Consider the following 23,447-nt stretch of genomic DNA (forward strand, 5'->3'; position numbering starts at 1 on the left):
ATAATACTGCTCCTATATACAGGAATATAACTACTATAATACTGCTCCTATATACAGGAATATAACTACTATAATACTGCTCCTATATACAGGGATATACTACTATAATACTGCTCCTATATACAGGGATATAACTACTATAATACTGCTCCTATATACAGGAATATACTACTATAATACTACTCCTATATACAGGGATATAACTACTATAATACTGCTCCTATATACAGGAATATAACTACTATAATACTGCTCCTATATACAGGGATATAACTACTATAATACAGCTCCTATATACAGGGATATAACTACTATACTACTGCCCCCTATATACAGGGATATAACTACTATAATACTGCTCCCTATATACAGGAATATAACTACTATAATACTGCTCCCTATATACAGGAATATAACTACTATAATACTGCTCCTATATACAGGAATATAACTACTATAATACTGCTCCCTATATACAGGGATATAACTACTATAATACTGCTCCTATATACAGGAATATAACTACTATAATACTGCTCCTATATACAGGGATATAACTACTATAATACTGCTCCTATATACAGGAATATAACTACTATAATACTGCTCCTATATACAGGAATATAACTACTATAATACTGCTCCCTATATACAGGGATATAACTACTATAATACTGCTCCTATATACAGGAATATAACTACTATAATACTGCTCCTATATACAGGGATATAACTACTATACTACTGCCCCCTATATACAGGGATATAATCCTGGCTTCTGAGCAGAATTATGAATGTGTTGCAGATCTCCTGGTATAGTTTGATGCTCTTTTATCCTCCTGTGGTTTTGTCTGGTCTTTTGCTTCTCTGTATCACTATTATGTGTATCTAAGCCGCCAAGTGATGGTAAAATTCCGCTTTGTCCTTGGACATTGATGTCTTTCTCCAGGCGCTCCCACCATTAGACTGCTGGCTGGAGAGTGGTCTGAGAATAGACAGCACATGTGCTGGATGAGACAGCTGGGGACGCGGGGCGGTGACACAGTGATCTGTCCTGTCGTTTCCCTGGCAGGGTCTCCACCGCCCGCCCACACTCGGCCTCCATTTTGGGGGTTTAGTTCTGGTGAGCTTTTCGGAATGGCTTCTCTTGGGCTGTCTAATTATAGACTACCAGAGTTCTCGAAGGAAAAGAGACTGTTAATGTGTCACATTAGTTGTGAACACGAGGAACAGGTGGCCATATGAATGACTGATTCCCTATGAGACTCTGCGCCATAGTCACTGGGGAACAAACCTAGTAACGGCCACATAATAACCACGTTTCGGGGATGGACTATGAAGGGTTAACCCCCCCCCCCCCCCCCCCCCCCCCACAATCGATAGCAATTCAGGGCCAGAATAAGGAATGAGACCGGGCCCTGGGACCCCGCTATGTCAGAGCCCTCATCTCACCACATGGGCTTTCCCTGATGCTTTCCATAGTCTTAGATCATATAATAGGCTGTGGTACAGATGAGGCACTGTTTGGCGGTGTCTTTTATTCACTGTATTTGTGCAGTGATGTGGGTTCTAGAAGCTACTATGCTGATCACTGTATGGGATGATTATAGAGGAAATGTGAGGGGACTGTGTATCATTGTTATTCAGGCCCTGTACGGTACTATTATATAGATACTGTATGGCACTGTTATTGAGGCCCTGTATGGTACTATTATATAGATACTGTATGGCACTGTTATTGAGGCCCTGTATGGTGTTATTATATAGGCACTGTTATTGACACATTGTATGGTATGAGTATTTGTATATGAGGCCCTGTACATTGGTGGGACTGTTATTAAGGTGCTGTGAGGAATTGTTATTGAAGCAATGAATGGTGTTATTATAAAGGCTCTGTATGGCACACTGTGCTCTGTACCCTGCTGTGTGCCCCCGAGGGGCAGGACCTTGCTCTGTACCCTGCTGTGTGCCCCCAAGGGGCAGGACCTTGCTTTGTACCCTGCTGTGTGCCCCCGAGGGGCAGGACCTTGCTCTGTACCCTGCTGTGTGACCCCAAGGGGCAGGACCTTGCTCTGTACCCTGCTGTGTGACCCCAAGGGGCAGGACCTTGCTCTGTACCCTGCTGTGTGCCCCCGAGGGGCAGGACCTTGCTCTGTACCCTGCTGTGTGCCCCCGAGGGCCGCTTCCCTTGGAGGTGAATGTGTTTCTGTAGTCTCACTGAGGCCTTGTGTGGTGGTGTTATATCAGTGTTGTATGTCACTACTATGTGGGCACCATATGGTGTGATTATGTATCTGCTCATATATGACCACTATATGGCGGAATTATATGGTTGGAATCACACGTACAGCTTTGGGGCAGGATACAAAACAAAGGAAGTGGTATAATAGGAAGAGGTATACACAGTATAACAATACAGAGGCGCACAGCTCCGGCCCACAGGGGGAATCTGCTGCCTGCTTACTTCTAATATATTAGTGTCTGACTATAGGGGCGGCCATCCTTGCAGTTCACATAAACCATAGGAGACTGAACGTACCGTATGTCTATAGGGGGGCGCGTACCGTACGTCTATAGGGGGGCGAGTACCGTACGTCTATAGGAGACGCGTACCGTACGTCTATAGGAGGCGCGTACCGTACATCTATAGGGGGGCGCGTACAGTACGTACGTCTATAGGGGGCGCGTACGGTACGTACGTCTATAGGGGGGCGCGTACGGTACGTACGTCTATAGGGGGGGCGTACCGTACATCTATAGGGGGTGCGTACCGTACATCTATAGGGGGTGCGTACCGTACATCTATAGGGGGTGCGTTCCGTACATCTATAGGGGGTGCGTACCGTACATCTATAGGGGGTGCGTACCGTACGTCTATAGGGGGGGGCGTACCGTACATCTATGGGGGGGCCGTACCGTACATCTATAGGGGGTAGCGTACCGTACATCTATAGGGGGTGCGTACCGTACATCTATAGGGGGTAGCGTACCGTACATCTATAGGGGGCGCATACGGTACGTACGTCTATAGGGGGGCGCGTGCCGTACGTCTATAGGGGGGCCCGTACCGTACGTCTATAGGGGGGCCCGTACCGTACGTCTATAGGGGGGCCCGTACCGTACGTCTATGGGGGGGCGCGTACCGTACGTCTATAGGCTCACATACTGCACGTCTATAGGGAGGACTGTAAGCTCACATACCATACATTTATATACGCCGCATTCCGTACTTCTGTAGGTGCCCTTATCATACATTTATAGGCGGCGCATTATGGGATGGGATTTAATGATCTGTTATGAAGCAGCAGACGGGGGGGGATTGTTTCCGATGATTGCTGATGATATCTCATCAGCCTGATCTGCCTGTTTACGGGGGGCCCTAGGGGAAGGCTCTGTATCCTCGGGGGGAGGGGATGGCTCTGTATCCTCACAGTCCTCAGGAGATGTCTCTGTATCCTTGGGGGATGTCTCTGCATCCTCAGGGGGGAGGGGATGGCTCTGTATCCTCGGGTGGGGGGTGGCTCTGTACCCTTGGGGGGGATGGCTCTGTATCCTTGGGGGGAGGAGATTGGGGGGAGGGGGATGGCTCTGTATCCTCGGGGGGAGGAGATTGGGGGGGGGGGAGGGGGATGGCTCTGTATCCTCGGGGGGAGGAGATTGGGGGGGGAGGGGGATGGCTCTGTATCCTCGGGGGAGGGGATGGCTCTGTATCCTCGGGGGAGGGGTGGGTGTGGAGAATGGCTCTGTATCTTCAGGTTCCTCTTTGCTCGCTGTATGTATAGTATATGGAAGCAGAGATCACTGAGCTTTTTCCTTACTCTCTCAGCCATTCCTTATTATGTGACGTCCATTGATGGCAGCCACGTCCTTGTATCCCGCCGCCCTCCCTGGATCCATTGTTCTAGGTCACATCCCTTCTTGTGTTTTCTGGGTGTCCGCTTTAACTGTAGTTGTGACATTCTATACAGGAAGCAGGGAGCTCAGTATGAGCAGCAGTACTGAGTACATTGTCGTCTTCTGACTTTCCTTCCCTTTTGGTCGGGAATCTACTTATTATAGTGATTACAGGTATATCAGGTGAGAGTTTGTATGTCTATTTGTTTTTTGTTTTTCATTGATTACTGTATTTCCCACAGTGCATTGGGGTAGGACATGTACAGCAATAGGGCATGCTCAGCTCTTGATCCATATCTGACCCTGTTCACACTGGTGATGGGACCTCCAGGGAAGACTACAGCATCCCATTGTGAGGATTTGGTGGAGTGGAGGTTTGATAGGAGCCAAGTGAATGGGGGAGAGATGGGAGTGCAGTGACCCCCCCCAGAGACCATCTTCCATCCTCACGTTGCCCCAGTTCACAGCTTTTCCTTCCTTCACATCCACAGACCATGTAACCAAATCCAGACGGTAAAAATAAAACTGCTGAGACTCAACCTGATCCTGTTATCTGAGAGCTGGAGATCTATGCGGCCAAGACGGCCAGGAAAGTGAGAGCCGAGATCAGCGCTGGTCTCCAGATCACAGCAAAAGATGATGGAGGAGAAAGTTATCAGAGGGAGAAACCGTCCAACGCCAAGTCACATATAATAGCCGAGCAAAGCAACGTCCAGGGTCTCCACTCTATAGTTTATATACAGAATGAATGTACAAAAGAGGTGGAATCACATACACATGCATAAGATAACTTATCCTGTATTCTACTGCAGAGCTGTAATCACTATCCTGCTGGTACAGTCACTGTGTACATACCTTACATTACTGATCCTGAGTTACATCCTGTATTAGGCTATGTTCACACTACGTAAAAGTACAGCCGTACTTTGTACGGGTGAACAATGCCTATTGTTCAATGGGATTCCAGCCGGAGCGTATACACATCTTATGTGCTCCAGACGGGATCCTGCACGGGGCCGCAAATAACTGACAGGTCACGGAACGGCCGGTCTCTATACATAGTGTGAACATAGCCTTATACTGCAGAGCTGCAATCGCTATTCTGCTGGTGAGGTCACTGTGTAAATACATTACATTACTGATCCTGAGTTACATCCTGTATTATACTGCAGAGCTGCACTCATTATTCTGCTGGTGGGGTCACTGTGTAAATACATTACATTACTGATCCTGAGTTGCATCCTGTATAATACTGCAGAGCTGTTGCCCCCACACGGCACTTCTGCGGCCCCCGTGCTGCACTTCCTGCGCTGTACTTTCTTTGGCCCCTGAGGGCGGGGGGGGGGCAGATATGTGACCGTCTTGGCACTGCCAGGACAGGTGAGGTATTATGTGTCACCTGTAACCCTGAGGGCCTTCTGGCAGCCGGGCCCAGCGCTATACAGACATGTCTGATGAAAGCTCCGCCTTCAGGCTATAAAGGGAATTCTGGGAATTGTAGTCCATGGAAGCATCAGTCTTATTATCCATCCTGAGACGCCGGCCACCTGTTCATTGTCTGTCTAGTGGAGGGGAATTTGGGGAGGGCACAGTGTGTCATTCTGGATCATGTGACTTATTTCCTGCTGCTCACTTTTTAGCTTTGCTGTGTACATTGGGACACTGAGCGGAGTCTTCTCGGTGCCTGTAGGGGTCGGAGATGTGATGAGTATACACCTACTTAACAGGGTTATCCAGGCCTAAAAAAACCCATGGCCTCTGTCTTCCAGAAGCAGCACCACTGTTGTCCCCAGTTTGGGTGCGGTCATGCAGCTCCATTTTATTGAAGTTAATGGAGCTTAATTGTAATACCGCACGCAGCCTGAGGACAGGGGTGGCGCTGTTTTTGCCAGAAAGTCACTGTGGTTTTTTCTATAACCTCTTTAAAAAGGGATTTTCCAGGCCTACAAAAACCTGGCCGCCATCTCCCAGAATCCGCACCACATGTGTGTTTTATCACATTATATTATGATATATAAGTCTCTGCCACCGCTGCTGATGACGGAGCTCAATGCTCTTCACGTCTCTAATAATAGAAGGATTTAGTGATTTACGTGAGAAGTAGCAGGATGTTACACTTGACGCCTCATGTAGATGGTGTCTATACCACATCCACTCTGCTGCCGACCGTCTCTCTTATTGCTTGTCTCTTGCCCTCTCATTCTTCATTCTTAGCACAATTGGGGGCAGATTACTATATTGTGGTGCTATCTGGTTACTGTATGGTGACAGTATTATATGGGCACTGTATGGTGCTATCTGGTTACTGTATGGTGACCGTATTATATGGGCACTGTATGGTGCTATTTGGTTACTGTATGGTGACCGTATTATATGGGCACTGTATGGTGCTATTTGGTTACTGTATGGTGACAGTATTATATGGGCACTGTATGGTGCTATTTGGTTACTGTATGGTGACAGTATTATATGGGCACTGTATGGTGCTATTTGGTTACTGTATGGTGACAGTATTATATGGGCATTGTATGGTGCTATTTGGTTACTGTATGGTGACAGTATTATATGGGCACTGTATGGTGCTATCTGGTTACTGTATGGTGACCGTATTATATTGGCACTGTATGGTGCTATTTGGTTACTGTATGGTGACAGTATTATATGGGCACTGTATGGTGCTATCTGGTTACTGTATGGTGACCGTATTATATGGGCACTGTATGGTGCTATTTGGTTACTGTATGGTGACAGTATTATATGGGCACTGTATGGTGCTATTTGGTTACTGTATGGTGACCGTATTATATGGGCACTGTATGGTGCTATTTGGTTACTGTATGGTGACAGTATTATATGGGCACTGTATGGTGCTATTTGGTTACTGTATGGTGACAGTATTATATGGGCACTGTATGGTGCTATCTGGTTACTGTATGGTGACAGTATTATATGGGCACTGTATGGTGCTATCTGGTTACTGTATGGTGACAGTATTATATGGGCACTGTATGGTGCTATTTGGTTACTGTATGGTGACAGTATTATATGGGCACTGTATGGTGCTATTTGGTTACTGTATGGTGACCGTATTATATGGGCACTGTATGGTGCTATCTGGTTACTGTATGGTGACAGTATTATATGGGCACTGTATGGTGCTATTTGGTTACTGTATGGTGACAGTATTATATGGGCACTGTATGGTGCTATTTGGTTACTGTATGGTGACCGTATTATATGGGCACTGTATGGTGCTATCTGGTTACTGTATGGTGACAGTATTATATGGGCACTGTATGGTGCTATTTGGTTACTGTATGGTGACAGTATTATATGGGCACTGTATGGTGCTATTTGGTTACTGTATGGTGACAGTATTATATGGGCACTGTATGGTGCTATTTGGTTACTGTATGGTGACAGTATTATATGGGCACTGTATGGTGCTATTTGGTTAATGTATGGTAACAGTATTATATGGGCACTGTATGGTGCTATCTGGTTACTGTATGGTGACCGTATTATATGGGCACTGTATGGTGCTATTTGGTACTGTATTAGAGTATGGTGATGGTAGTATTAGGTGGTATGCAGTGGTTGTAGGGTTGCAGTGTATGGTGGTGGTAATATTTGAGCACTGGATATTTAGGCAGCATGTAGTTTGTAGTATTTGGGCACCGTATCATGGTGGTGGTGGTGGTTGGTAGTAGTATTTGTGCATTATATGGTGGTGGCAGTAGTAGTAGTCGTATTTGGGACCTGAATGGTGGATGTGGTAGTAGTCATAGGAGGGCTCTGTATGCTGCTGGTAGTAGTAGTATTTGGGCCTTGTGTGGTGGTAGTGGTATTTGGCCCTGTATGGTGGTGGTATTAATATTTAGGCACTGTGTGGTGGTAGTGGTGGTGGTAGTAGTATTTGGGCTCTCTATGGTGGTAGTAGTATTTGGGCCTTGTGTGGTGGTAGTGGTATTTTGGCCCTGTATGGTGGTGGTATTAATATTTAGGCACTGTGTGGTGGTAGTGGTGGTGGTAGCAGTATTTGGGCTCTCTATGGTGGTAGTAGTATTTGGGCACTGTATGGTGGTATCATTCGGTCAGTAATATTTGGGCCCTGTGTGGTGGTATTATTCAGTCACCAGACCTTGCAGTAGTTGTGCTCCTGTATGTAATCTTTTTATACAGTGTGGCGGTATCATTTTTTCTGGGTACGATGCTTTCTTGTTCTTACAGTTCTTTCCCCGTTGATAAGAACTGGCGTCGCCTGATATAAAATCCGGGAGATTCCTCCTTGGATCTTTTTCATCCTTTCGCCATGGAGACAGTCTATTAATAGATAAAAGAATGGCGTCTAATAAAGTGAGCAGGATGAGCATAGACTGAGAAGGACATGGCCGCTGGCCGGGAACTAACACGGCAGCAGCCGAAATCCCAGACCAAACAAACTGGTTAAAGAGCCGCCATTATCCAAGGGCAAATGGGGGGGATCATCTACAGGGGACACTGCCTATAAGCACCTCACCACAGCAGCACAGAGGATGTGGAGGAGGTATCTAATATATGGGGTCTAGTATACAGATATACTGAAGGCTGCTGGGTATACAGAGGGCAAGAGTATACAGACATGTGTTCTAACCTATGACTCTCCAAGACTACAACTCCAAGCATGGAGGGCATTCTGGGAGTTGTAGTTTTTTTTTTTTTTAGTGTAGCTGCAGCTTTGTCAGAGCATGATGAGTTTTAAGTTGTGTAACATTTGTAAAGGGTTTCAAGTTTTGCAACATTTTAATTTTGCAGCAGTTTTGTCATGCTGGGAGTTGTAGTTTGCCATTTAAGGGATGAGTCCTGTCCATTGTCTTTGTCTATGGGGTGTGCTGTAAAGCATGTCACTAAATGCTGTTAAAAACTGTTTAGGCAAGATGGTGCCCCCTAATAGTGTACAAAAAAAACCTCCAACCAGAAAATGGAAACAGATTAGAGAAGAAGAACATGTAATCGGTAAAAGAGAATCCGGGTGATGGCTGAATCACTGTGTGACCACATGAATGATTGCTGGCTGATCGTGTGACCCATCACCCTGTAGTGGTCGCACGCGCCCTGTATACATAGTGAGATGTACGGGCGGCCTGGGGTGATTGGTATATACTCCCTGGTCACTAAGGGTCCTATTACACGGAGCAATTTTTAATGATTATTGATAAACTATCGCAAACGAGATTGTTTATCGTTAACCTGAAATCATTCACCATATTACACAGAACGATGGTTGTTAGATACGATCGTTACTACGATTGTTATTGCGATTGTTTATTCCTTCTGATCCCAGCAAAACAATAAACAATATGTAATTACACTCAATGGTTAGTGACCGAATGCGATTGTTGCCTGCAATTACACAGAATGATTATCGTTTAAATTCGAACAATCTAACAATTTTTCCCACAATAATTGTCCCGTGTAATAGGGCCCTTACTGGTCTGTCTCCTGTAACCTTCATCATTCTCTGACCTCTTCTCTCAGGACATACTGGAGCAGACAGTAGGCCATGAAGGTCAGGCTGCTATGACCTCTTGGTATTTGCCTCCAGGCCCTTCACTGTCCTTTCCCTTTAAATCCTGTTTGTGAACTTTCACATGTCCTCGTCCACTCTGAAAAGTTTGTACATTTTGGAGAAGATGAGTCACGTTGGTTTGTGAGTTCCAGCAGGACGCCGCGGACACTCGCCAGCTCTGCGCTCAAACATCTGCTTTTCCAATTTTTTTGGAATCTGAGTGTTTCAGGGGAGCGGAGCTAGGTTTGCCTTCTAGTCAGTAAGTCCTCCCATCTGGCACGTCCACCATGTGGGAATGTCTGTGGAGACGCAGCAGGACACCGTGCATAGTCTCAACATGTAGCCTGGGCAATTCCTAGAGAGCTGAATGACACGCTCAGCTCTGCTACATCACCATGAGAATCGTTCAAGGATTTCACCACCCAGTAGATGTTATGAAGATTCTTTAAATACTACTTTTGACTACAATAAGACCACAAAAAGTACGAAGGGTGTGAAAAGTTGTGACGGGTGTGAACGGCAGCAACACCCCTAGTGGGATACCACATATGGGGGGCAGGAGGGAGCGTACATGTACAGTATATGGGGGGCAGGAGGGAGCGTGCATGTACAGTATATAGGGGGCAGGAGGGAGCGTACATGTACAGTATATAGGGGGCAGGAGGGAGCGTACATGTACAGTATATAGGGGGGCAGGAGGGAGCGTGCATGTACAGTATATGGGGGGCAGGAAGGAGCGTGCATGTACAGTATATGGGGGCAGGAGGGAGCGTACATGTACAGTATATGGGGGCAGGAGGGAGCGTACATGTACAGTATATAGGGGGCAGGAGGGAGCGTGCATGTACAGTATATGGGGGGCAGGAGGGAGTGTGCATGTACAGTATATGGGGGGCAGGAGGGAGTGTGCATGTACAGTATATAGGGGCAGGAGGGAGCGTGCATGTACAGTATATGGGGGGCAGGAAGGAGAGTGCATGCACAGTATATGGGGGCAGGAGGGAGGGTGCATGTACAGTATATGGGGGCAGGAAGGAGCGTGCATGTACAGTATATGGGGGCAGGAGGGAGCGTGCATGTACAGTATATGGGGGCAGGAGGGAGCGTACATGTACAGTATATGGGGGCAGGAAGGAGCGTGCCTGTACAGTATATGGGGGGCAGGAGGGAGAGTGCATGTACAGTATATGGGGGGCAGGAAGGAGCGTGCATGTACAGTATATGGGGGGCAGGAAGGAGCGTGCATGTACAGTATATGGGGGCAGGAAGGAGAGTGCATGTACAGTATATGGGGGGGGCAGGAGGGAGGGTGCATGTACAGTATATGGGGGGCAGGAGGGATAGTGCATGTACAGTATATGGGGGGCAGGAGGGAGCGTGCATGTACAGTATATAGGGGGAAGGAGGGAGCGTGCATGTACAGTATATGGGGGCAGGAGGGAGGGTGCATGTACAGTATATGGGGGGCAGGAAGGAGCGTGCATGTACAGTATATAGGGGGAAGGAGGGAGTGTGCATGTACAGTATATAGGGGGAAGGAGGGAGTGTGCATGTACTGTATATGGGAAGAAGGAGGGAGCGTACATGTACAGTATATGGGGGGGGGCAGAAGGGAGTGTGCATGTACAGTATATGGGGGGCAAAAGGGAGGGAGCGTGCATGTACAGTATATGGGGGGCAGAAGGGAGTGTGCATGTACAGTATATGGGGGGCAGGAGGGAGTGTGCTTGTACAGTATATGGGGGGCAGGAAGGAGTGTGCATGTACAGTATATGGGGGGCAGGAAGGAGTGTGCATGTACAGTATATGGGGGGCAGGAGGGAGTGTGCTTGTACAGTATATGGGGGGCAGGAAGGAGTGTGCATGTACAGTATATGGGGGGCAGGAGGGAGGGTGCATGTACAGTATATGGGGGGCAGGAGGGAGTGTGCTTGTACAGTATATGAGAGGCAGGAGGGAGGGAGTGTGCATGTACAGTATATGGGGGCAGGAGGGAGCGTGCATGTACAGTATATGGGGGGCAGGAAGGAGCGTGCATGTACAGTATATGGGGGGCAGGAAGGAGTGTGCATGTACAGTATATGGGGGGTAGGAAGGAGCGTGCATGTACAGTATATGGGGGGCAGGAAGGAGCGTGCATGTACAGTATATGGGGGGCAGGAGGGAGCGTGCATGTACAGTATATGGGGGGCAGGAAGGAGCGTGCATGTACAGTATATGGGGGCAGGAGGGAGCGTGCATGTACAGTATATGGGGGCAGGAGGGAGCGTGCATGTACAGTATATGGGGGGCAGGAGGGAGCGTGCATGTACAGTATATGGGGGGGCAGGAGGGAGCGTGCATGTACAGTATATGGGGGGGCAGGAGGGAGCGTGCATGTACAGTATATGGGGGGCAGGAGGGAGCGTGCATGTACAGTATATGGGGGGCAGGAAGGAGCGTGCATGTACAGTATATGGGGGCAGGAAGGAGCGTGCATGTACAGTATATGGGGGCAGGAAGGATATCCGATGGCTGGAGCAGCATAATCACAATGTATCAGACTTGTGTTGCTGCCCTGATACCTGATATCATTGTTGATACAATCTCTTATTGATATGTTCTCCTATTATGGATACACTATGGATTGATACATTCTGCTATTGATCTGTTCCATCATTGATACATTGGCTGGCTCTGAGCTCTCTCATCCGCTCGCTATGGTGTTTGCTGATCAGGGGGTCGGGCTGTGTTATTCTTGTGGACGGTCGGTGAACAGTAAAACCGCAGGAGAAGACGCGTGCCCCCCCCCCGTCTATATCACACGTCGTGGCTCATGTGGATCGCTGAACAATGGCCGGACACACTGTGGCGCATTGAAGAGGTTTAATACAATATCCTGCTATCCCATGGATACATTGTCTGAAACAGTAACCCAGCTCTCCCGCCACATCCCTCGCAGACTCCTGTAATAATATCCTGTTACTATGGTTACTGAGACGGACGGTGTGGCTGTGGAAGTTAACGGAGCAGACATGGTCTATGGACCAGAATAACTTCACACAGAAGTCAGCTCTTATAGCACTACAACCCCCAGCATGTGTGCTGCTCTTCAGCTGTTATAGCACTACAACCCCCAGCATGTGTACCGCTCCTCAGCTCTTATAGCACTACAACCCCCATCATGTGTGCCGCTCCCCAGCTCTTATAGCACTACAACCCCCAGCATGTGTGCTGCTCTTCAGCTGTTATAGCACTACAACCCCCAGCATGTGTGCCGCTCCCCAGCTCTTATAGCACTACAACCCCCAGCATGTGTGCCGCTCCCCAGCTCTTATAGCACTACAACCCCCAGCATGTGTGCCGCTCCCCAGCTATTGTAACACTACAACCCCCAGCATTTGTGCCGCTGCCCAGCTCTTATAGCACTACAACCCCCAGCATGTGTGCCGCTCCCCAGCTATTGTAACACTACAACCCCCAGCATTTGTGCCGCTGCCCAGCTCTTATAGCACTACAACCCCCAGCATGTGTGCCGCTCCCCAGCTATTGTAACACTACAACCCCCAGCATTTGTGCCGCTCCCCAGCTCTTATAGCACTACAACCCCCAGCATGTGTGCCGCTCCCCAGCTATTGTAACACTACAACCCCCAGCATTTGTGCCGCTCCCCAGCTCTTATAGCACTACAACCCCCAGCATGTGTGGCGCTCCCCAGCTATTGTAACACTACAACCCCCAGCATTTGTGCCGCTCCCCAGCTATTGTAACACTACAACCCCCAGCATGTGTGCGTCTCTCCAGCTGTTTCACATTGACAACCCCCATGGTGGCTGTGTTGGTTGGAGTTCCAGTCAGACCTGTTGTGGTGAGTCACCCGCCGTCCTGGGATCTCTCTGCGGGAAGCCTGCCGTCACCCTGAGGTGTGTGTGTCCCCTAGGTGCAGTGCTCTCCAGCTGCTGCAGAACTACAACTCCCATCATGCTATTAGTGGAGCAGGGGCTTAGTTCTGTTGTGTGTCCTCCCACCTTATTCCCTGGAGGACTCCTTTATAATACCGCAGCTTTCATGCTGTCACCTAGAGGGGCAGATTCTGGGGGGTCTTTAGCGGCTGCTCCCCAGACATGACTAGGAGCCTAAAGTGACGGTTCCAGACGGTGTTCTCCATGTTGCAGCAACGTCTGATTGTGCGTGGCCCTTTAAATAATGTATTGATATCAGTAAAATATAGCAGCACCAGAGGATTCTGGGAAGGTCAATTGCTGCTCATGTCAAGCAAGGTCAGAACTGTAACGTATAATACGGAAAAAACAAACCGCAGCTCAGTGAGGGTTACAGCGACATTTCCTGCTCAGGGGAGATACACGAATAATGGGCGAATTCCCTCTGTTATACTGAAGATAAATAATAATAAAGGGAGAATGTGACATCAGAACCAGAGAGTCCGGACAAAATCATAGAATAATACCGCCATATATACAGGCAACTGTGATAGAGACCACTCCCGTAATCAGCCGCATCTGAGCCCAGATATAAAGAAAGTCCACCCTCATACATAGGGGCAGTGGCGGATAATAATAGACCCATTTCAGGCGGTAGCCCGGGGCCCTGAGCTCCTGGGGGGCCCATGGCCAAAAAGATAATTTTAGTGGTGAAATGTCTCCTGGCTACAGTTCTGCCATGATTTCCAAAAAAACACTGTTTTCTACAGCAATTTTGCACAATTCAGGGCATCATGACTTTGTTTATCCCGTATTATGAACACTACACTAGTGCTGCCATAGTTACAGTGGGTTGGTGTGTGTGTGTTTTTCGAACAGCCCGGGCCCTATTGTAAAGTTTATCCACCCCTGCATAGTGGCAGTATTATAGTAGTTATATTCCTGTATATAGGAGCAGTATTATAGTAGTTATATCCCTGTATATAGGAGCAGTATTATAGTAGTTATATCCCTGTATATAGGAGCAGTATTATAGTAGTTATATCCATGTATATAGGAGCAGTATTATAGTAGTTATATTCCTGTATATAGGAGCAGTATTATAGTAGTTATATCCATGTATATAGGAGCAGTATTATAGTAGTTATATTCCTGTATATAGGAGCAGTGTTATAGTAGTTATATTCCTGTATATAGGAGCAGTGTTATAGTAGTTATATCCCTGTATATAGGAGCAGTATTATAGTAGTTATATTCTTGTATATAGGAGCAGTATTATATTAGTTATATTCCTGTATATAGGGGGCAGTATTATAGTAGTTATATTCCTGTATATAGGGAGCAGTATTATAGTAGTATATTCCTGTATATAGGAGCAGTATTATAGTAGTTATATCCCTGTATATAGGAGCAGTGTTATAGTAGTATATTCCTGTATATAGGAGCAGTATTATAGTAGTTATATTCCTGTATATAGGGGGCAGTATTATAGTAGTTATATCCATGTATATAGGAGCAGTATTATAGTAGTTATATTACTGTATATAGGAGCAGTATTATAGTAGTTATATTACTGTATATAGAATCAGTATTATAGTAGTTATATTCCTGTATATAGGAGCAGTATTATAGTAGTATATTCCTGTATATAGGAGCAGTATTATAGTAGTATATTCCTGTATATAGGAGCAGTATTATAGTAGTTATATCCCTGTATATAGGAGCAGTATTATAGTAGTTATATTCCTGTATATAGGGAGCAGTATTATAGTAGTTATATCCCTGTATATAGGGGGCAGTATTATAGTAGTTATGGAAACTGGAGAGAAAGGAACGGCTGCACATCCCATCTATGGCTGATACTAATGCCGCTAGGCCTATATTAAAAATCAACACCAGAGTGTCTGTATATGAATTGATCAAGCCATATTGCCCTGTGTACCACCGCGCAGGTCCTCTGGTCCACACGGGTCCCTACGCTAACTCCACACCGTGTCGGTCAGCGACTGCCAACCCCGCAAAGCGTGCACGTGCAGGGAGGGAGGCCATGGAACGGCCCTGCAACCCCAATGTCACAGGACCAGACCCAAAAAGCCCCACCAAAACCCAGCCAGCACCACCGGCGGGGAAGGCTGCCCCCAAACGACACAAGTATGGATATGGTATTACACAATGGTAAGACATAAGGTCCAGACATGTGAGCACAGGCATATCCGCTGACCGACACGGTGTGGAGTTAGCATAGGGACCCGTGTGGACCAGAGGACCTGCGCGGTGGTACACGGGGCAATATGGCTTGATCAATTCATATACAGACACTCTGGTGTTGATTTTTAATATAGGCCTAGCGGCATTAGTATCAGTCATAGATGGGATGTGCAGCCGTTCCATTCTCTCCAGTTCGTATTATAGTAGTTATATTCCTGTATATAGGAGCAATATTATAGTAGTATATTCCTGTATATAGGGGCAGTATTATAGTAGTTATATCCCTGTATATAGGAGCAGTATTATAGTAGTTATATTCCTGTATATAGGAGCAGTATTATAGTAGTTATATTCCTGTATATAGGAGCAGTATTATATCAGTTATATTCCTGTATATAGGGGGCAGTATTATAGTAGTTATATCCCTGTATATAGGGAGCAGTATTATAGTAGTTATATCCCTGTATATAGGGGGCAGTATTATAGTAGGTATATTCCTGTATATAGGAGCAGTATTATAGTAGTTATATTCCTGTATATAGGAGCAGTATTATAGTAGTTATATTCCTGTATATAGGGGCAGTATTATAGTAGTTATATTCCTGTATATATAGGGGGCAGTATTATAGTAGTTATATTCCTGTATATAGGAGCAGTATTATAGTAGTATATTCCTGTATATAGGAGCAGTATTATAGTAGTTATATTCCTGTATATAGGAGCAGTATTATAGTAGTTATATCCCTGTATATAGGAGCAGTATTATAGTAGTATATTCCTGTATATAGGAGCAGTATTATAGTAGTATATTCCTGTATATAGGAGCAGTATTATAGTAGATATCCCATGTCCCATGGCCCCCGTTCCCTGGCTGTGCACGCCTGCGGGGTTGGTGGCCACTGACTGGCACGGTGTGGACTAAGTGTAGGGACCCATGTGTATCAGATACCGGCACGAGGTACATGGGGCAGTATGGCTTGATCAATTCATACTCAAAATTCTGATGTGTTTTTTATTTAGCCAAGCGGCACTAGTATCAGCCATAGGTGTGAGGTGCAGCACTCTGTTTCTTCCCTGAACCGCATTTTGCTTCTCTCTTTTCTCCGTGTTTTGCACTCCTCCTGGTGAGACCCACATGACCGCAATTAGCAGGAGACACCTGAGTGCACATGGTTTTAATCCCTCCTGTTTTTTCCCATTCTGTTTGCTGCAGCTATGGTGAGCGCAATACCTTATCCAGACTTGTGCTGCTTGGGGGCGACCTTCTCCGCCGGCGGTGCTGGCCGGGTTCTGGTGTGGTGTTTTTGGGTCTGGTCCTGTGGCATGGGGGTCGCAGGGCCGTCCCATGGCCCCCGTTCCCTGGCTGTGCACGCCTGCGGGGTTGGTAGCCACTGACTGGCACGGTGTGGACTTAGTGTAGGGACCCATGTGTATCAGATACCGGCACGAGGTACATGGGGCAGTATGGCTTGATCAATTCATACACAAAATTCTGATGTGTTTTTTATTTAGCCAAGCGGCACTAGTATCAGCCATAGGTGTGAGGTGCAGCACTCTGTTTCTTCCCTGAACCGCATTATAGTAGATATATTCCTGTATATAGGGAGCAGTATTATAGTAGTTATATTCCTGTATATAGGAGCAGTATTATAGTAGTTATATTCCTGTATATAGGAGCAGTATTATAGTAGTATATTCCTGTATATAGGGAGCAGTATTATAGTAGTATATTCTTGTATATAGGAGCAGTATTATAGTAGTTATATTCTTGTATATAGGGGCAGTATTATAGTAGTTATATTCCTGTATATAGGGAGCACTATTATAGTAGTTATATTCCTGTATATAGGGAGCAGTATTATAATAGTTATATCCCTGTATATAGGGAGCAGTATTATAGTAGTATATTCTTGTATATAGGAGCAGTATTATAGTAGTTATATTCTTGTATATTGGGGCAGTATTATAGTAGTTATATTCCTGTATATAGGGGGCAGTATTATAGTAGTTATATTCTTGTATATAGGAGCAGTATTATAATAGTTATATTCCTGTATATAGGAGCAGTATTATAGTAGTATATTCCTGTATATAGGGAGCAGTATTATAATAGTTATATTCCTGTATATAAGAGCAGTATTATATTAGTTATATTGTTGTATATAGAAAGGCAGTATTATAGTAGTTGTTTATAGGAGCAGTATTATAGTAGTTATAATGTTGTTTATAGGAGCAGGATGATTGTATTCCTGTATGTATGGAGTAGTATAATTGTGTCAGTGATGTTAGTATTAAGGACTGTCGTTCTGATCATACTTGATATCACTAGGACAGTGTTATATACAGGTCAGGAGGGTCAGTACTATATAGATATCTTGTGCAGGGATGAGAGGAGAATTACAGATAAGAGACAAGTAGCTGTAAGCGGTCACTTTGTCATTGTCATCACTCAGACTTGATGGCGTCCATGTTTCTGTTCGGGCAGTGAAGGATTATGGGTGGATGTGTGTCTGGTGTAGAGCGATGGGGTCTATACTAACCTCTGTCTATTTAAGCTTAATAATAGAAACTTCCTATTCTATTATATATAGTTATTATTTTACTATACTAGATTTGTTTCCTGCAGAGAGGAGCAGATCTGGAGTGAACGTTGGTGTGAGGTGTATTGGTAGGCGCCATTGTCAGCTCCTTTTAGGAGGGGCTTGTGGGATTGTTCTTTGTGTAATGTGCTGTATTGGATATTAGATTAGTATGTTAGATTTTGCGCTGGATTTAAACTTGTTGGCATGATGAGCGTTCACGAGGACCCCCAGACACACCCCTTATCTCCAGAGGATGAAGGAACATTGTCCAGATTACTGTGGAATTACATGATGAATATGGTTGTTGTTACTGTGTTGTCTTAGAGCCTTACGGTTACCAGGGACTGTCAGGACCTGGTAAAGCTCCACGATGATGGAGCTCTGGTGGGTTGGGGGGCGCAGTGATCCCCGGGGGCTCCTCATTCCCACTGCTTAAACATTTTCGCTATAGAAAGATCTCAAATGGAGAGGAGTGAACTTCTAGAAAGGTTGGGTTTGTCCGATCACTCAGCATTTGATTGCAATGGATACAGCACTAATGCTGCCTGGGACATATGGATGCAGCACTAATGCTGCCTGGGACATATGGATGCAGCACTAATGCTGCCTGGAACATAAGGATACCGCCTATGGCCGGGGATGTGGACATGTTTTCCAGGCCGCCTTAGTGCTGCATCCATCTTCTCCAGCCATTGGAATCAAATGCTGAGTGATGGGGTAAAGCTGGACTTCTTCTTCACATCTGCCTAATAGACCACAGTCCTTCGCTTTAGGGGAAAGATGGGAGTTGTAGTTTTGCCACAAAAATTTGATTGAATTTTTTTCTTTTTTTTCTTTGACCAGGTGCTACAGAAACTCGGGAAAGCGGATGAGACGAAAGACGAGCAGTTTGAGCAATGCGTGCAAAACTTCAACAAACAGCTGGTGAGTCAAAAAATGGCACCGCGCAATTGTTTACTGTGGCAGGAGGGCGAACGCCAAGGAGGCGCGGGAGGAAGAAACCAGTGTGTGTGTGGGGGGGGGGGGGGCACACTTGGCATCTGTCACTCTGTACGTAATCAATAGTAAAGTAGAGAAAAGAACGTTGTGTGTGTGTAAAGACAACAGGAAACTGCCTCTATAGCAATCCCGAGCATAAAGCGATAGGGCTGGACAAATAACCTACAAATCCATAGCAGCAGCAGCAGACCCAGCGGATGGGCAAACTCAGCGGATCAGCAATCTCCATCATGGAGAGACCTCAGCATTTTCCTGTGCCTTGCAGGTTACTCTTAGAACTTGTTCATACTGCGCTTTTTGGAGCATGCAATACCTGTCCTGTAGCTCTGCTTGCTTCCACATTGAATGAAGTTAATTCAGGTGCAGAACAGCTATACACACAGTACTTAAACTACACACAGTCCGACACATACAGTACATACACTAAATAGGCTACATACTTACATACACTTCATACACTACATAGGCTACACACAGTACATACACTATATAGGCTACATACACTACATACACTACACACAGTACATACACTTCATACACTACATACACTACACACACTACATACACTTCATACACTACATAGGCTACACACAGTACATACACTAAATAGGCTACATACTTACATACACTTCGTACACTACATAGGCTACACACAGTACATACACTATATAGGCTACATACACTACACACAGTACATACACTATATAGGCTACACACACTACATACACTACACACACTACATACACTTCATACACTACACACAGTACATCCACTATATAGGCTACATACACTACATACACTTCATACACTACATAGGCTACACACAGTACATACACTACATAGGCTACATACAGTACACACACTACATACACTACACACAGTACATACACTTCATAGGCTACACACAGTACACACACTACATACACTTCATACACTACATAGGCTACATACAGTACATAGGCTACACACAGTACACACACTACATACACTTCATACACTACATAGGCTACACACAGTACATACACTATATAGGCTACATACACTACACACAGTAAATACAATATATAGGCTACATACACTACACAGACTACACACACTACATAGACAACATAGAATACGCGGGATAAACCGGATGCTGTGTGTGAACTAGGCCTAGATGTCTTCTATAATCCCTCAGCCTGCCGCCCGGTTTCCACATTCTGCTCTGTTCTTCCTCGGCTCTCACCCATCACCCCTTATCCTGACACTTTCCTGGAAATATTTCACAATCTCCAGAGACTACGAGAGGCCGGGGTGTGAGGCAATCACTAATGTGTGTAAGTCAGGGTGGAACCTGTATCATGGAGGTAGAGTCAGAGCTGGGGAGAGGCCAAAGTATGACAGGTATGGCGGAGTTGGCAAACACTGCTGTATACCTGGCATTGCTGTAATGTCAGACTGCACAGTCCCATTCATCACAGGTTAGTGTCCCGATCAGCGCTGGGCAGGTTTCTTTGTATGCCCGGGCTGACGTGTGACTGCCAGGGCGGCGACGATTGCTTCATACAGGAAGCCGCCATGTGTCCTGCAGGATGTTTTCATCCTAGAAGTCTCCACCATAGAAATGACTCAGCCCTGAAGACGGGCGAGATGCTGAGCAAGGACTTCAGGGTCACGACAACATCTGGCGGCTGTATCCTCTGCATGGGATGAGAGGGGGGTGTAATGGTGCGGCGGCCGTCCTGGGGTCGTGTGGTTGGTTGGGGCCCGGCCTAGGAAAGACACACATGTGGCACAGCTTTCACAATGGTTACGCCATAGTCACGCTCCAGTGGAAAACTCTTACCTTACATTACAGAAAAGTCAGCAAGAAATGTAAACCGTGTTATGGGCCGCGCGTTTCGGGTCATACAGCTGTGACTATGGAGCTGCCACATACTGATCCTCCATACAGCTGTGACTATGGAGCTGCCACATAATGATCCTCAATACAGCTGTGACTATGGAGCTGCCACATAATCCTCCATACAGCTGTGACTATGGAGCTGCCACATACTGATCCTCCATGCAGCTGTGACTATGGAGCTGCCCAATAATGATGCTCCATACAGCTGTGACTGTGGAGCTGCCACATAATGATCCTCCATACAGCTGCCACATAATGATCCTCCATACAGCTGTGACTTTGGAGCTGCCACATAATGATCCTCCATACAGCTGCCACATAATGACCCTCCATACAACTGCCCCATAATGATCCTCCATACAGCTGCCACATAATGATCCTCCATACAGCTGTGACTATGGAGCTGCCCCATAATGATCCTCCATACAGTTGCCATATAATGATCCTCCATACAACTGCCACATAATGATCCTCCATGCAGCTGTGACTATGGAGCTGCCCCATAATGATCCTCCATACAGCTGCCACATAATGATCCCTCATTGACCTTATTTTGTATGAAGACGATGTAACCCGATAGATGCCTCCAACTATTGCTGGATCTCGGGGCCCCCCTTCCCATCCCTTGTAGGAGATCAGGGATGACCCCAGTCTGGTCCCGCCATATACTCAGGGGAGTAGTTATAGGGATGCATCCAACCCCTGGTAGCTTGTGCAGGAGCGCCCCCTATGGTACGTTCCCATGGATCACCAGGTGCATTGTGGACTCGTCATACTGGTTATGTCCTCAATAAGAACTGATGGATAAAAGGGATTATCCTTAAAGGGGCAGCTGTCCCTTATCCATATGATGGTGACAAGTGCCTGATTGCTGGGGGTCCCACAGCACTCAGTCCTATAGAGATAAAACGGCAGGCCAGCGGACATGGCACCCCCCCCCCCCATGTACCCCAGGGGTCCAGGATGGGTGCCGGTGTGCCCTTTTATCTCTATAGGACTGAGTGCTGTAGCCTGCAGTCTGGGTGGTCCTCTGCTGAACATCAGGGTCCCTGCTGGGACTGACTTTCATTGCTGAGGTGAGAACGTGGTGGAATAGAAGATCTTACAATGTTACAAGAGCAGCAACACTTGGATTAGGAGATCAGAATCTTAAAGGTGTACGCCCACAAAAATCTTTCTTTCAAATCAGCTGGTGTTAGAAAGTTATACAGATTTGTAATTTACTTCTGTTAAAAAAAATCTACTGCAATCCAGTACTTATCAGCTGCTGTATGTCCTGCAGGAAGTGGTGTATTCTCTCCAGTCTGACACAGTGCTCTCTGCTGCCACCTCTGTCCATGTCAGGAACTGTCCAAAGCAGCAGCAAATCCCCATAGAAAACCTCTCCTGCTCTGGACAGTTCCTGACATGGACAGAGATGGCAGCACAGAGCACTATGTCAGACTGGAGAGAATACACCACTTCCTGCAGGACATACAGCAGCTGATAGGTACTGGAAGACTGGAGATTTTTAAAAAGAAATAAATTACAAATCTATACAAATTTCTGGCATCGGTTAATTGGAAAGAAAAAGATTTTTGCCAGAGTACCCCTTTAAGAGATCTGGAGTAACTATTCTGGATTCCTGGAAAGACAAGCTCAGGTCCAGATGATGGAAGCCAAGTATAGAGATTGGGAAGATCACACAAAAAGCATCAACTAGACTGCAGAACATTGCAGAATTGCATCCCGCCCATAGCCTTAGCATCTCACAAGTCTATGATAACCCCCGGCCCCCAATAAGTGGAGTCGGACCCCCACCTACTATGTTCTATGTATAATCCTGGTGTAGTATGAGCGGCTTCCTCCGATGTGACCGCTATCCCTTCATTATCTGTACGGTAAAGCCGGCATCAGGGACAGGAGAACAATCACATGGAGCGCGTGACTCCGGGCCAGGCAGCCCCCCCCCCCAAGGATGACCTAGTATTGGAATGGGATGCCCCATAAGAACTGACCTAGAGATAGAAAACACATGTGCCGCCCGCAGCTGCTTCACATTATACAACCGTCCCTATACCTTCAGCATTAACCATTGATGCTGCTCGACCCCCCTCACATCCCCTGCCACAGCAGTGCAGGCCAGGGGGGTCTCACATCCCCTGCTGCAGTAGTGCAGCCCAGGGGGGGGGGGGGGGGGTCTCACATCCCCCGCCACAGCAGTGCAGGCCAGGGGGGGGTGTCTCACATCCCCCACAGCAGTGCAGCCCAGGGGGGGGGGTCTCACATCCCCCACAGCAGTGCAGCCCAGGGGGGGGGTCTCACATCCCCTGCCACAGTAGAGCAGCCCAGGGGGGGGGGGGGGGGGGGGGGTCTCACATCCCCCGCCACAACAGTGCAGCCCAGGGGGGCTCTCAAATCCCCCGCCACAG

The 23,447-nt window shown here is 46.6% G+C and overlaps 1 pseudogene; it reads left to right on the forward strand.

Annotated features, from left to right (window-relative positions):
* LOC138777278 (myc box-dependent-interacting protein 1-like) overlaps positions 1-23,447 on the forward strand; it is a 51,176-nt pseudogene that overhangs the window by 15,612 nt on the left and 12,117 nt on the right.

The sequence above is a fragment of the Dendropsophus ebraccatus genome, unplaced genomic scaffold (assembly GCF_027789765.1).
Source record: "Dendropsophus ebraccatus isolate aDenEbr1 unplaced genomic scaffold, aDenEbr1.pat pat_scaffold_538_ctg1, whole genome shotgun sequence".
Classification (NCBI taxonomy): Eukaryota; Metazoa; Chordata; class Amphibia; order Anura; family Hylidae; genus Dendropsophus; species Dendropsophus ebraccatus.